General features: G+C 45.5%; 1 long non-coding RNA gene across 1 annotated transcript in view; it reads right to left on the minus strand.

The window, feature by feature from the left end:
• Window positions 1-12979: 12979 nt before the first annotated feature.
• The window catches only part of LOC148776035 (uncharacterized), a 106159-nt gene continuing 102424 nt past the window's right edge, over window positions 12980-16714 (minus strand). Inside the window, exon 3 of the long non-coding RNA XR_016038804.1 lies at window positions 12980-14014. This is a non-coding gene — a long non-coding RNA (uncharacterized LOC148776035). The remainder of the gene's footprint in view (window positions 14015-16714) is intronic.

A 16714-nucleotide genomic window follows, 5' to 3' on the forward strand; every position in this document is an offset into this window, starting at 1 on the left:
CTACTGGAAGAAAAACATCATTGATTTGTGTCTATGATAGCCTTCTGAAACAACCGGTGTGTGCTATTCTTAGCAAAATATTTGGCTTGTTTGAACTCAGATCTTAATTTTTAAAAATTCCTATTTACTATTTTTGCATTCTTCCTTTGAAGGGCTCCTTTTGGCCAACTGGCACAGGAGATATTTGAAGGTGGAAGGACTTTGCCTATAATGCCTTTGATCCACAAAACAAAGCCTCAAACCAAACAGAAATCCAAGCCAAGCAGGGGTGTGGCAGAACAGGAGAAACAAGTTCTGGGAGAGAATCTCAATGCTTGAAATTCATTGAATAATCAAAAAGAATTTGCTGAATGCATGATATGCACAGAAGTAGAGCTAGGATTGTGCGTGTGTGCAAGCTCGGTCGCTCAGTTGTGTCTGACTCTTTGCGGCCCTGTGGACTGTAGCCCACCAGGCTCCTCTGTCCATGGGATTTTCCAGGCAAGAATACTGGAGCGGTTTGCATTTCCTTCTCCAGGTGATCTTCTTGACTTAGGGGTTGAACCTGCATCAGATAAGGGCTGGGATTACAAAGGGGAATAAGCTGGACTCTGTGCTTCCCACATGGAGCATGTGACCACGGGAAAGGCAGGCAGAGATAAAAGAAAATGACCCAGATAAATTCATAATTGCAAGCTACAGCTAAGGTCACGGAGGAGAGGGTTTGGCACAGAGAGTATGAATAACTTGGGCAATTAGCCTGAGGAGTCAGGGAAGTCATCTCTGAAGAAGGCACATTTCCCTGAGATCTGAAGGTGTGTTGGTGTTTAGCTAGATGAAGCTGATAGAGGTGGGGAGATGAGGGATATTCCAGGTAAAGGGAGCATTGCATGGAGATAATCATTATGCCATCCAGGTAGAAAGTCATAAGATGTAAATTAGAGACATTCATACACACGCAGACCCACTGACGTATGAAGGAATGAGACATCAGACAGTTATGCTCTGCTTTTCTGCACACCCACAGATACAAGAGGCTGCATGCGGCTTTCCACCAGGCCTCTGACTCCAGGTAACTCTCACTAGAGCCTCTGGCGTGCCTGGCCTGACCCCTCAGGGCTCCCTCAGGGTCAACATCCTCTAAAGTGTGTCAAGGAGCTCAGTCTAAAGGAGACTAGGCAAGCCTGGATGGGAGGGGAGTTTGAGGGAGAATGCATACATGCCCATGAATGGCTGAGTTCCTTCACTGTTCACCTGAAACTGTCATAGCATTGTTAATTGGCTATACCCCAATACAAAATAAAAAGCTTTAAAAAAAAAAATAAAGGTGCTTTAGGCAGACAGAAAACAGATTTTGTCAGAAAGAAAATTTATTCTGAAATGAGGAACTGTTTTGTCTTATTTTGTCTCTAAAGGACATCAACTCTGAATATTCACTGGAAGGACTGATGCTGAAGCTGAAACTCCAATGCTTTGGCCACCTGATGTGAAAAGCCGACTCACTGGAAAAGACCCTGATGCTGGGAAAGATTGAGGACAGGAGGAGAAGGGGACGACAGAGGATGAGATGGCTGGATGGCATCACTGACTCAATGGACATGAGTTTGAGCAAACTCCAGGAGATGGTGAGGGAAAAGCATGCTGCATTTCGTGGGGTCACGAAGAGCTGGATGCAACTTAGTAACTGAACAACAACAAAGGGAGAAGGCGGGATTCCAAGAGCGTGGGGAGATGTCCACCTGAGATCTTCCTATCTGATGATGGGTTTGTCTGAGGAGGCTGCCTGGAAGAGTCGATTTATCATCCTAGAAGGAATCAATGCAGACGACATTAGTAGGGGTGTCTACCTTCTCCCCAGGACACTGACCTTCACTGGCCATTCCTGATGGCCCTCTCCTTCCCACCTGTCCCAGGACCCTGGGCTACACCTCTCTTGTGGTCCACTTTATAGTGCTTTCCTATCTGTCTGCTTCCCCGGCTACCTACCTGCTGGGCTCTTTGAGGGACTGTGTCTTTTTCAGTTTTTGTTCTGTGCCTGGCACCTGGCAGTCACACGATAAGCATTCAATAGATATTCATTAAAGGAATGAATACACAGACCTTATTAATTTATACTCTGTTTAGTACCAAACATTTTGAAGCTGAATCACGTTGCTTAGTAATAGATGAGTGGAGACTGGATGAAGGATACGGTTCACACTGTGTTGTACAGATTCGTTGCTCAATTGTGACATACTGAGTAGGTGGTTACTAACATCTCCATGTTAATGCTCTGGTACAGGTGGTGCAGTGATAAAGAACCCTGCCAATGCAAGAGACGCAAGAGCTGTGGGTATGTTCCCTGGGTCAGGAAGATCCCCTGGAGAAAGGCATGGCAACCCACTCCAGTATTCTTGCCTGGAGAATCCCATGGACAGAGGAACCTCGAGGGCTAAAGTCCATGGGATCTCAAAGAGTTGGACATGACTGAGGGACTGTGCACACACACACACACACACACGCAGCACAATTCAGTTCTTAATGGCATTGATTTTGTAACAAAGCAGCACTTTTGGGCAGGATTCACACATTCCTAAGCTGGAGAAGTGGAGAAGGCAATGGCAAGCCACTCCAGTACTCTTGCCTAGAAAATCCCATGGATGGAGGAACCTGGTAGCTGCAGTCCATGGGGTCGCTATGGGTCAGACATGACTGAGCGACTTCACTTTCACTTTTCACTTTCACACATTGGAGAAGGAAATGGCAACCCACTCCAGTATTCTTGCCTGGAGAATCCTGGGGAGCCTGGTGGGCTTCCATCTATGGGGTCACACAGAGTCGGACACGACTGAAGTGACTTAGCAGCAGCAGCAAGCTGGAGAAGACTCTTGAGAGTCCCTTGGACTGCAAGGAAATCCAACCAGTCCATTCTAAAGGAGATCAATCCTGGGTGTTTATTGGAAGGACTTATGCTAAAGCTGAAACTCCAATACTTTGGCCACCTCATGCGACGAGTTGACTCACTGGAAAAGAGTCTGATGCTAGGAGGGATTGGGGGTAGGAGGAGACGGGGATGACAGAGAACGAGATGGCTGGATGGCATCACCGACTCGATGGACATGAGTTTGAGTGAACTCCAGGAGTTGGTGATGGACAGGGAGGCCTGGCGTGCTGTGTTTCATGGGGTCGCAAAGAGTCGGACACGACTAAGCAACTGAACTGAACTGAACTGAACTGAAGCTAGTTATTTCAATGAGGCAGAATCTTCCAATTACCATTCGTTTTTTACATAAGAGAATATATTTCTTCCCTTCCATTAAAGATAGCACAAAGGCTTCTTTTGTTGTTTTTTTTTGTGTGTCTTATTCTTGACCTTTGTAGATCAGGACAATTAGTTCCCCTAATTTGTGAATGTGTGTGTATATATGCATATTCAGAAAACAAAGGCTCAGAGTCCTTCAGCAAAGGCAGCTGAGGCTCCTGTGTCTCCTCCTTGCATAATGAGTCCTGCCAGTTAGGGCTATGCAAGGGTGGGAGGGGGTGGCGACTTGCCAGCATGGTCTGTGGCATTTGGATAAACAGACATCAATATTTATCAGAGTTGTTGCAATGTGCTTCCATAGAGGCTGCCAGAACAAGCAGCTCTCCCTGTACCTGTATATAGTTTTCTCTGTTTGAGATAAAAGTTTGGGGCCATTAAGGGAAAAAAATGTTTGTACTCTGATCCCCAGTTACCTAGGCTAATTTACTGCAGTAGCAGGCTTGGTAGTTCATTAATAATATACAAATACAAACCAAGGGAAGAAATTGACTTGTTAATTGACTTTTGTGATGCTAATCTAGGACTCCTTGCCTTTAAACATTATTCAACAACTGGGCTTGCACCAAACACTTTAGAGAAAGCAGAAAGTCACCCAATGCAAATGCTTGAAATCCTTGCCTCTGGGTTATATAAACAGACACAACTCCACTTGTTCTCTTTAGGAGTATGGAGGTGGAAGACACGAGGAAAAGACGCAAAGAGATGGGGATAGACTCAGCCACCCTAAAATGCAGTCCAGACACGCTACAAGTTCAGGCCAGGCTACGCTGGTCTGCGCCGGGCTATGTAGAAAGTTGCCAGGCTCTCTACTCCAGACCAGATGGCTGCAAAGCTTGATTAGATGCAGTTTTATCAGGCTTAGCCGACTGGTCCAATTAGGAGCAAAGTTCATCAGTGTCTTAAAACACCAAACCTCTCCCACTGATGTCCCTAAGCTAGGCTTCTGTCTCTTGTCCTCTCTGATCATCGCCTATGGAGAAGATACGGAGCTTTTGTCAGTTCACTAATGATGAATTGGGAAGTAGTAGAGGTGAGTGACAAGGTTTCCCAGGCCAGCCTTGATAGTCAGATACATCTGGGTGTGAATCCTACCCATTCTCCCACCAATTACCCATCCCTACAAGTCTGGAGAATGGGAGTTACAAGTTCATGAACGTGACTTTAGGGATTAACAACTTCCTAATCCCCTTTGAGTCACTGGGGTCACCTGGATGACAAATTTGGTTCCTCCTTGTAGACACCACTCACCCTTGGTGTGAGGAGCCATGCAGATTTCACTGCAGATTTCATAGGGTGGACAAAGGGGAGCCTTTATGTTGCATGCCCCACAGCATACAGCTTAATCTTTCTGCTTGATTTTTCTATTTCTCTAAGGTCCTCCTTTTCAAAAATTTTTCAAAATTTATTTACTCTTAATTAGAGACTAAATTGCGTTACAATATTGTGTTGGTTTCTGCCATATATCCTGAATTAGCCATAGGCATACATGGCATACATATGTTCCCTCTCTCCCAGAGGTCCTTCTTGATTACTTAAACTCTGGGATTTCTTCCTCTCCGACTTTGCCCTTTGGAGTCTCCTAATTCCTTTCATTCTTTTTTTTTTTTTTTGAATAATGAAATAAAAGAAAAATCAGATCTGGTGTGTGAAGCCTGAGATTCATTTTTTTCCTGTAAAATGGGGATGACAATAATTCCTACCTCATAAGGTGACAGGGAGAATTAAATGAAAATTAACTGAATTCTAAAGCCATGTTTTTCTAACATGACCCTGAAATCAGTTTAATGGGTTGCCACCAGCATTAAAAAAAATGAAGATAAAAATAGAACAGAAAATATCAGAGGGCATCACTTGTAGTGGTGGGGTCACTCTTATTTTGCAAATCTTTTCTTTCAGCTTTTATATTTCGGTACAGTTGTGTGCCACCACAGATGGAGCATAAATGGATTTTTTACTGTAGATTATGATAAAAAAATGTTTGAAATATTTGTTATTAAAATTTGTTTTCAGCTTTGAGGTGATCATCTCTGAGAGCTAGGGAGACACCAAATCCTAATGTTTATAAGATCAGAGACCCTACCTCCAGCCCTAAGCCAGGAGGCTATGACATCACACCAAGGCACACTTGAGCAGCAAGGGACTCAATTCTGCTCATGGATATTTTTGGTAGGCTAGCACTGCACTGACAAAAAAATTTGAAATCACTACTATCATTTGAAAATCAGACATAAAAATCTAGATTTTCAGCTTCTCTGGACAATTCAGAAGATTTAACCGTACCAGGTATCTTTCCCACAATCTCTATCCTGTGTGCATCCTCACTTGTCTCCCGTCTGGGTTTGGGAAACATGCAAAGACTTCTGGTAGATTCCATGGGTGGGTTGCTGCTCATTCCTTGACCTAGAGTCCTGGCTCAATGTTTTAATAAAGAATCACAAAGCTGGATTGTTGTCAAAGACTTTAGTCCAAATCCTCATTCAGAGGTGAAAAAAAGAGGCCCAGGGAGAGGGAAGTGACTCATCCAAGGTCACACAGGTCATCTGTGATGGGGATGGGAAAGTACCCAGATCTCCATCCTCCCAGGTCAGTGCTCCTGTCCTCATAAAAACTGAGACTTCCTTAAGAGAGGTACTTGCTTCTCTTTAAAGGTCATCAGCCCTCACTTTCCCCTCCATCTCTACCAAGTCAAATGTTTACCTTGAAGAACTGAAATTTGATCCTGAGTGGTTCCTGCTTGTTTTACAAGGTGTTTACATGACTCCGCCTTTGTCCTCCCTGACTTCCCTGTGGCTTGGCTGTGGCTGCAGCTGAGTGAATGTGGCTTCTGCCGGAGAAAGACTCTCAGGCAAAGAGATTCACCCCGGTGGGTGTTAGGAAAGGACATGTATCCCCAACATCGTCTGGCTATGTGTTTCACCTTCTTTAGCTGAAGAGCAGAGAAAACCAGCTTCAGATGCATTATTTGTCCAGCATGGTCACAGGAATGCCAGTAGCTGCAGATGATGTATGTGTAATTCCCCATCACCCTACAAGAATATACAGGGTGGCCATTCTCAGAGGTGGAAGCCTCCCTCTGCCAGGCACAGGGCCAGGAGCTTGACAGATATTTTGCTGTTTTTAATTTTTTTTAATTTATAAAAATAGTCAAACATATACCAAAGTAGAAAGGACTAGTACAACGAACCTCCATACACTTATCCCTCAGACTCAACATTTAAAGATCTTGCTGTGTATACTTCCTAATCCCCCTTTTAAATTTTTCTTTGACATGTAATTCATATTTAGTGAGATTCAGATATATTTACTGTATTTTTTTAATTTGAACTTTTATTATTTTGAAACTATTTCATACTTATAGAAAGTTACAAAAATAACACGAAGAATTCCCATATACTCTTTAATGTGACTGCCTACATGTTAAAATTTTACCACATTTGCTTTATCATGCTTTACACGCATATTGTCATCATCATCGTCATCATCTTTCTGAACCATTTGCAGGTTGGTGAGTTTTGCCATCTATGCAATTATCAGTGAAATCAGATTATATATAGAACATTTCCAGCACTTCAGAAGGCGGCCTGGTGCTCTTTTCCATTTCTCATTTTTCATTGCTTTTCTTTCATTTTCATTTCAATTCTCATTTTTATCATCAAAGATTCATTCTGCCCGTTCTTGAACTTGATGTATGTGGAATATTTTTGCTCAATTTTTTAAAACCCCTGACCTCATGCTGTTTCCTTTCTGTATATTTTGTGAGTCTCTCTAAGAGTTATGGGCATTTTCATATATAATCATAATGCCAATGGAATTATGTAAAAAGTCTTCACAACAAACTCCTGGGATTATCTCTATTTTACAGGTGAGAGCACAGACCCAGGGAGGCGGCAAAACTTGCCCAAGATCACCCCAGAAGTAGCTGGTGGGGTGGCAGTTGTCCATCAGAGCCTGTACTTAGGGCTCCCTGGTCTCAGATATGAACCCAGTGAAGGGTCCTGTAGAGGTGTTTGCCTTTTCTGGGGCACATGCAAGGCTGGCGCCTCTGCAGACCCTTTCTTGTGATTCCTCTTAGCTGAGTCCCCTTGGCACCTAGCACATGACAGACCAGAAATGCACTCAGAGTGACCCTTTGAGCACCCGCCCACATATACACTCACTGACACCACTTTTGAGAATGTTGCCTGCGGTCTCTTTAAAGACAGAAGAAAGAAAACACTCAGCACCCCAGTGGCTGAACAGACTGAGAAGGCAGATGTGTTTGAAGGCTGCTCAGAGCTTCCCATTCACCAGGATTTAGACCTCAGAAAGGTGCCAAGATGAGTTAAACAGTCCAAATGCAGAAAAATATATTTATTGCCTTTAATATTGATATCTTAGGTCATATTTGCAAATGAGTTCCAATAATGCACAAACTCACCTTTCATTAAAAAAAAAAACTATCAGTAACACCCACAGCAATCTGTTTTCCAGGAGACAATTAGGAAATCTACTGGAGAAGGAAATCTATTGGAGAAGGAAATGGCAGCCCACTCCAGTGTTCTTGCCTGGAGAATCCCAGGGATGGGGGAACCTCGTGGGCTTCCGTCTATGGGGTTGCACAGAATCGGACACGACTGAAGCAACTTAGCGGTAGCAGAAGGAAATCTAAAAGGGTATTTTCCCCACTCTGGAAGCCCAGCACAGAACTTACTGGAAACAACTTGTTGTAAGCCTGGATGAACTGCTAGTAATCGTGATTTTATTCAGTCTCATGAATTGTAGGGCTCATGAAGTAAGTAGATAATTCAGACTTACATGTATTCACATATAAAACCTTACCCTTTTCCTAGGAGACATAATTGTTTGGTAAATACATCTTTATTGTCTGTTTCTAAAACAGAGCTGGATGGACCTGCTTGAATGGAAATGGATTTTTCAGCAAAAACATATTTCTCAATTACTTAGCAATAGACTCCTCCCCCATATCCCACTCTCATCAAGTCTCTGTTTTCCACCTTGGTGGGCCTGTTGAGTCCAGGCCCATCTTACAAGGTATTCAAACTCTATCTCCTTTCCACAAAAATCAGAAGAGGGGCCTCATAGACCAGTGGATGGAGGGTAGGGGTGGTTGGAGCCTCCCTGTCTTTCCCTTTTTCCCTCCCTGCTTCCTTTCTTTTCTTTTAATTAGCTGTCTGGCTCCTTTGTAACCTGTTTTATGTACTAAGCTTGCGTACAAGACCCAGACAGTAAAGAATTTGCCTGCAAGGCAGAAGACCCAGGTTCAATCCCTGGGTCGAGAAGATCCCCTGGAACCCACTCCAATATTCTTACCTGGGAAATCCATGGACAGAGGAGCCTAGTGGGCTATGTGGTCCATGGGGTTGCAGAGTCAGACACGACTGAGTGACTAACACAACACTTGTGTGGAAGATGGCCTTTGGAGAACAACTGGCCTCGTTGACCTCTTCTTTCTTTAGCATGTGAGACGCTAAGTAAGTCAACATGATGGTGGTTTAGTTGCTAAGTCATGTCCAACTCTTGGGACCCCATGGACTGTAGCGCACCAGGTGCCTTTGTTCATGGGATTATCCAGGCAAGAATACTGGAGTGGGTTGCCATTTCTTTCTCCAGATCTTCTCGACCCAGGGATCGAACCCAGGTCTCCTGCATTGCAGGCAGATTCTTTATCTACTAAGGTAATTCCCTAGGCTGTCAGCAGTGGGCATGCCTGGGAAGTGGCCTTGGGCCCTGGAGCTGTCAATTCTGTCCTGAGGCCCATGGACTTGTTGCCATGGTGCCTCCACCTCCCCAGTGACTTCTGGGCATCCAGAGAGGGAAAGTGTGATTTTAAATGGAAACCAGCAATTCATAAAGGCTTGAGAGGCCTTTCAAAGTTTCTCACCTCCTGCTCCAACTTTCTGCCCTCATCCTTATTATCTTTATAAAGTTACAAGCTGGGGTTTTCCCTGGTGGTCCAGTGGATAAGATTCTGCACTTTCATTGCAAGGGGAGCGGGGTTGATCCCAAGTTGGGGAACTTAAGATCCCATATGCTGTGTGGCACAGCCAAAAAAATTTTTTAAAAATACATGCTCTTGGAAAAATTAGTAAAACAGAAAAGTAAGAAGGGAACTTCCTTAGTGGTCCAGTGATTAAGACTTCACTTTCCAATGCAGGGGGTTCAAGTTCAATCCCTGGTTGGGGAACTAAGATCCTACATACTTCCTGGCCCAAAAATCAAAACAAAAACAGAAGCAATATTGTAACGAAGTAAAAAACGACTTAAAAAAAAAAAAGTAGGGAGAAGACAAAAAACAAAAAAAACAAGCCTCATCATCCACTGCTAGACACAAGAAGATGTTTTCATCTTTAAAAAAAATTTTAAATGCCTTTCAACATAGCTTGGATCATACCAGAGTACAACTTTGTACTCTGCTTTTTTTCACAATCCTTTTTCAACATGAAGTTTTTACTGATCGTGTAAAATCCCCTTGCAGTACTGGACCAAGATTTCCCTACAAGTGGGGGTTTACAGGAAGGTTTTCTTTCTCTATGAAAATTGCTTAAAGTGTGTCCTAACCTTGCACTGAGGGTTTCCCTGATAACTCAGTTAGTAAAGAATCCAGCTGCAATGCAGGAGACTCTGGTTCAATTCCTGGGTTGGAAAGATCCACTGGAGAAAGGATAGGCCACCCCCTCCAGTGTTCTTGGATTTCCCTTGTGACTCAGCTGGTAAAGAATTTGCCTGCAATGTGGGAGACCTGGGTTCGATTCCTGGGTTGGGAAGATCTCTTGGAGAAGGGAAAGGCTACCCACTCCAGTATTCTGGCCTGGAGAATTCTATGGATTGTACAGCCATGGGGTCTCAAAGAGTTGGACACGACTGAGAGACTTTCACTTTCAACCTTTCCCTGAGTGGGGAGGTCCCTCCCCTCTGTCTCCTTCCAGCACCAAGCAAGAGGGTTGCATTTTGCATAGAGCCTGTGCTCACGGTGATGGAACAGGCAGCTCCAAAGACCAGCTAGGAGTGAACTTCTTTTAAATTCTGACACAAACACTATTCACGTGGAGCATGGCGAGTGCATGGTCAAGGTCTGTGACCCAGAAAAGTGCTCTCAATTAGTGGTGCTGGAGCACTGCTGCTTCTGTGCAATAAATCACTTCCTTGGAGCTTTCAGGAGAGCTCACTGCCTTCTTGTCTCATTAATCTTATGTATATTTCAGGTTCTCAAAGCCTTTCCCACACCTTTATTATTCCCTCCAAAGGACCCAGCTAAAGGTCCCCTCCTCTCCCTGCGCCATCAGAAAGCACGCTCTAACATACAGCCCCATAGAATGTAATGCCCCAAAAGGAATGAGGGAAATATTCACCAGATGTGTCTGCACCAGGCATCATGCCAAGGCATTACGTGTATGAGATTTCATTTAATCTTTATGAGGCAGGACTTGTTCTCCCCACTTTGCAAATGAATAAAGTGACACTCAGAGCTTGAATTATATGCTTAAGGCTCCCAGAGCTTCCCAGGTGGTGCTAGTGGTAAAGAATCTGCCTGCCAATGCAGGAGATGTAAGAGACATGGGTTTGATCCCTGGGTTGAGAAGATCCCCTGGAGAAGGAAATGGTGACCCACTACAATATTCTTGTTTGTAAAATTCCAAGGGCAGAGGAGCCTGGTGGGCTACAGTCCATAAGGCTGCAAAGAGTCAGACACGACTGAAATGACTTAGCACGCAAGGCTCCCAGGTAGGAAGGGCAGAACTGGGACTAGGACCCGTCTCCCTACCTTACCTGCCCTGTCTGGCACCACAGCCTTGGGCCATGATCAGTTGCAGGACCCCTTCACTATGGCCAGTCAGGACTCTCTTCCTCACCACAATTCTCTTCCTGGCTGGAGGAGCCAGCCACCCTTCCTCCCAGGCCTTCTTAGTACCAAAGGTAAAGGTGTACCCTTGGCTACATCGAAAGCCCTCATAGGATATCCCCAAAGCCTGACAGTGTTCAGAGAAATGAGGCAGGCAGAGCTCCCTAGAGACAGCGCCTGTTTATTTTATTTCATTTCACAAACACAATGAAAAGAAAAATTCTGCTAATAGATTGCCAATTCAGCACGCCTAGGCAAGCAAATCCAAGTAAATATAAAGCATCCCAGCACACCTTGAGATTGATGACAAATCAGGAACAATGACAGGCAACCAGAAACTAACAAGGAGAGTTGTCTTTTACAACCAGGAGGGGGAGGGAGAGAGAGAAGACAGGAGGGCGCAGCTGTTATAATCAACTCCTGTTGATTCTGTGCCTGCTTCTTTTGGGACCCTTGTGGCTCCTAGGAGCCGAGGAAGCAGCCAGGTGACTCTCTGGGCTGCCTGAGTGCTTGCATGCATACACGTAAAGTTGCTCCAGTCATGTCCGACTCTTTGTGACTCTATGGACAGTAGCCCACCAGGCTCCTCTGTCCATGGGATTCTCCAGGCATAAATACTGGAGTGGGTTGCCCTTCCCTTCTCCAGGGGATCTTCCCAACCCAGGGATCGAACCTGCGTCTCCTGGGTCTCTTGCATTGGCAGGTGGCAACGCTGACCAAACCATCACTCTTCCTCCATGTGGAATCTCTCTGCCTGTGAAGGAGGGGCTTCCTTTGGTCCAGATGTAATAAACCTTGCTGGCAAAGCAAGGTGTCTCCTGGGCCAACACCAGCAGCTCTAACTTGGGGCTGATGGATCATGGCCAGTCTGCAAACTGCTGTCAGTCACCTCCTGGGTTGGGCTGGTCTTGAGTGGACCATCTGCATGTTGCCCTTCCCTGTTCTTATCATTTTCCTTCTCCAGGCAGCTGCCTGTGGTAAGGAAGATGGTAAGTGAGTGGGCCACTGTCCGCTGGGGGTGGCAGAGAAACCCAAACTGTGCTCTGCTCTGGGCATGTATGGTTCACAAGTCCCCTCCTCTTTCTGGTCATGGTTAGCTCACCTGGAAGGTGGTCTGTGCTTGTTCAGTTTCTAGAAGGTACAGCTTAAATGTGTCAGAAGACATTCATGATCATAAGCTTACCCTTGACCTCACACCCTATATCCTAGTCAAGAATTTTCCAGAACATTCCATGCTCCTATACCTTCTCCATGCTCCCCCTCCATGCCTCTACTTGGCTATTAAATCCTAGCTCCCGCATCACCTCCTCCCTGGTCCTCAGGAGGCCTTATTCCTTCTGTGTGTATCTCCACATCTTGTCTGCCCTCTAAATGGCAGGGAACTGTCACTCAGTTCACTGCTGTGCACTTCTTAAACCCAGCTCAGTGCTGCATCCCAAAGAAATACACCCAACAGGGGTATCTCAGGCATGACTTTGGAAAATGCTGGCACGTGAGAGGGGTGGGAAGCACTGGATCCATTTCCAAACCCTGAAATCCTACTACAGAGGCACCAGACTCAGACCCTCAGTTTTCTTCTAAGATTCAGAAGGCCTTCCTGAGCCTGAGAGCCACCATCAGAGACATTAGGTTGCTTGCACTTCTTTTCATTTTAAGATTCAGCATTGAGTAGCAATGTGTATATCATTTGGGCTATCAGAGGTACCCCTGGGCAGGAGCCTCCACACACCCCCTTCCCTCTTCTCTCTCCTTGACTCTTCTTCACATCCTAGCTTCTTCTAAGGGGGTGAGGGTAAGGGGGGAAATTTTATATATATATCAAGTTTTAAATTATTGATAGTTCTTCTGGATTACCAAAATCACTCTGCAGCCCTGCCCGCGGCTGGTAGGCCGCAACCCTGGTCCCCATCCACAGCTGCCTCCTGCTCCCCCTCAAGCCAACTATGCAGCCCACGAAAAGGCCCTGTGGGCCCCATTGCCTAGCACTGTTTCATAGAAGGCTCTGGCAGCGTCCCTGGGCCCTGCAAGCACCAGCCCCTTGATCATCTGGGGCTTGCCGTCACCATGTCCTCTCTTTGCTGTCCCCATTACACCCTTCTGCCATCTTCTGGGAGGAGGAAACCAAAGGATCTAGAAGTGGGGGTGAGGGAAGGTTTCAGCCTCTCCATCCCCCTCTCCCCATGCCCCTTACTCCAGCCCAGAGAGAAGCTGCTCATACCAGAAAAGACTATTGAAAGATGATTTATTTTATTTTTCTCTGACCTTTCCATCCTTGGGAAAATGAAAAGGAAAAAAAAAAGATAAAATCGACCATAAAAGACCAAAAACAACCATCAGAAAACCCCCACCTAATCCACAGAAAGTGATGTCTTTCCCCTACACTTGGAATTTTTTTGTTTTGTTCTTGGAAATAGTATTTTTTAAAAGTTAAAAAAAAAAAAAGATTCAGCATTAACTTCTAGGACCGCTAATCCCTGTGGATGGGAAGTGCTGCTGGCTTCCTTGGTTTTCACTGTCTCTTTATCACAGGGCAAAGGGCAGAGCACCATTGTGGGGTTGCAGCCTTTTACGTGTGTGACTGCCATATCCATGCAGACCTGTGTCTTTAGGAGCCCCTGGGCTCCACCAGGAGGGGAACACCCACATCTCTGCAGGGAGAGATGGGCAGGGCACACCCAAGTGTCCACTTGTAGGTCAGTGAGGCCTCAGAGGTTTCAGGCTCTCAGGGATGGCAGCCTGGTGGCGGGGAGCTAGAAGACCTGGTTTCTGCCCCATTCTGCCCTTGTAAGCCGGGAGTTTCTTTCTGCTGGTCACAGTGCAGCAGAGTTTCATCCTCTTCAGCCAGGCTTATTCTCCAGCCCCATTAGGTTCTTTGGGAACCTGGTATTCTGGTCCTAGGAGATAGAGCAGAGGGATGTTCACATTTGGGGAGAATGTTGGGATATGGAGCAACTGCCATCCAGAAACCACATGTGGGTAGGATTTGGCAGGGACTTGGTTTTTCCAGTGGTCACGTTTGGATGTAAGAGTTGGACTGTGAAGAAAGTTGATCGTCAAAGAATTGATGCTTTTGAACTGTGGTGCTGGAGAAGACTCTTGAGAGTCCCTTGGACTGCAAGGAGATCCAACCAGTCCATTCTAAAGGAGATCAATCCTGGGTGTTCATTAGAAGGACTGATGCTAAAGCTGAAACTCCAATACTTTGGCCACCTCATGCAACGAGTTGACCCACTGGAAAAGACTCTGATGCTGGGAAGGATTGGGGGCGGGAGGAGACGGGGACAACAGAGAATGAGATGGCTGGATGGCATCACCGACTCGATGGACATGAGTTTGAGTGAACTCCGGGAGTTGGTGATGGACAGGGAGGCCTGGTGTGCTGTGATTCATGGGGTCACAAAGAGTCGGACACGACTGAGTGACTGAACTGAACTGAACTGAGAGTCAATCAATCCATTTTTGTATTACAACCTAAGAATGCAGAAAGATGGAGGATTTGGTTTTGTTTTTACTCATGAAGGGCATGAACCACTTAGTGCTGTGAAGTAACTGAAGAGGCAACATGGTGGTCAAAATTGTCAGGCACCAAACTGTGGTAGATACCCATGACGGGGATATGTAGATCACAAGGGCCCGTTCCCGGAAGGAAACTCACAGAAACAGGACCAATCTGGGCTGTGCGGTCTGGTGCCTGTGCCATACCATGCGATTGATTAGCTTAGTGCTGGCACCTGACTCAGATTAGACCCATCGGAGTTCTTACCAGGGAATTAAAAAACTCAGAACCATTTAGAACTTACTTACGAAACAGAAAGAGACTTATAAACTTAAGAGAACCAACTTACGGTTGCCAGGGGTGGGGTGGGGGGAGGATGGGGGAAGGGAGAGTTAGGGAGCCTGGGATGGACATGTATACACTACTATATTTAAAATGGATAACCAGCAAGGACCTACGGTATACCACAGGGAACCCTGCTCAATGTTATGTAGCAGCCTGGATGCAAGGGGAGTTTGGGGGAGAATGGATACTTGTATATGTATGGCTGAGTCTCTTCTGAAATTGTCACCACATTGTTAATCAGCTATACCCCAATTCAGAATAAAAAGTTATTTAAAGTGGAAAAAAAGATTTAAAAAAATGGAACCATTTGGAGGCGGGAGTATTGAGATGTGAGATAGATGTGAGTGAGCGTGTTCTCAGCTCATGGAGAAAACTGGCTGTACGGAGGAAGAATTAACTCAACGCACGGAGGAAAGGTGGTGCTGGAGTTCCTGGTTTCAGTCATTCCTGCAGCCCTGCTGCGGCTCTCTCCCTGGTTGGATGAGAGACCTTCTTTTTGTCTGAGCTACTCTGGTGGCATTTTCGGCACTTGCAACCCAAAGTGTCCTGACTCACAGAAACAAAAGTGTATCAAGCCATTTCACAGGCTTGGAGCTGGTTGTCCTTAAAACCCCTATCTGGATCTTAAGAAAGATCATAGTATCTGTAGGAGATGATGTCAGAAGAGAGTTCCATAAATTGGAAGTATCTATATCGAAATCACATTAGGCTCCCAGAGAGAACGAACCAAACAAATACACAAAGCACAACTTCTGGTGTTCCCTAACTGCTTCTGACCTCAGAACCTCCTCATCGATGCTCTGATCTGCTATGCTGCGTCTAACCATTCCATGTGTCTCCAGGGTAGAAGGAGCACTGGACTGAGAGCCCTGATGCTGTTGCTGTCATTTGCTGTCAGACAAACCCCTCACCCTCTGTGGGTGTTTCCTCATCTGTAAAATGGAGGCCCAGATGGGAGTGAAGTTCCAAACTCAAGTGCTGTGACTATGTCCTGGGAAACGAAAAACAAACCACATGGTCTGACAACTCTTCAGTCATTTGATTCAGTTTCGTACCGTTCAATAAATATTGCTGAGTGACCCCCCCCCGCCCCCGAGCCAGTTCTGTTTTGAGAGCTGGTGATGTAACGAGCAGGGGAGATGAGGGCTATTCTTAGGCAGCTGATGTCCTTCTGGGGGTAGCAGAAAAATAAACAAGTCAGCCAAGAAATGAACACATAGGGACACTTTGAAAAAAGAGAAGTGCTATGAAGAAACCAAAATGGGATGCGGAGTGAGTGAGTGAGCTCCTGCAGAGAGCAGGGCAGGCTATTTGAAACGGGGCCAGTCCTAGAAGACCTGGGGCATGAGGTACCATGATAATAAGCCTGTCTTGTTAGGTCGTACACCCAGCATGCAGTGATGGGCCTATGGCCAATGAAGGATGTGGATAAACAGTTGAAGAAATCCCCATGCACACTGCCTACCCAGTTTCGGACTCTTCAACCCAAAGAACTGATATCAGACTCAGCTTAAAAAAAAAAAAGTGTATTAACTGAACAATGGCTTGAGTAACGAAAAAACTGCCCATCTGATCTCACATTTCCTTTGGCATTTCTTTGCTATGGATGATATCTTGAAACTTTTCCAGGTTAAGGCTGATTTGGTATCAGTGCTTTTTTTTCCCCCCCTTGGACAATTGGGTCCCACTCAGTTTGCCCAGCTGCTGACATCTTTAGAAAAAGACTTTCATCATTGGGCCTCTAAATCCTTCT

Source organism: Moschus berezovskii, chromosome 12, assembly GCF_049115385.1.
Source record: "Moschus berezovskii isolate FMDL1 chromosome 12, NW_MosBer_1.0, whole genome shotgun sequence".
Classification (NCBI taxonomy): Eukaryota; Metazoa; Chordata; class Mammalia; order Artiodactyla; family Moschidae; genus Moschus; species Moschus berezovskii.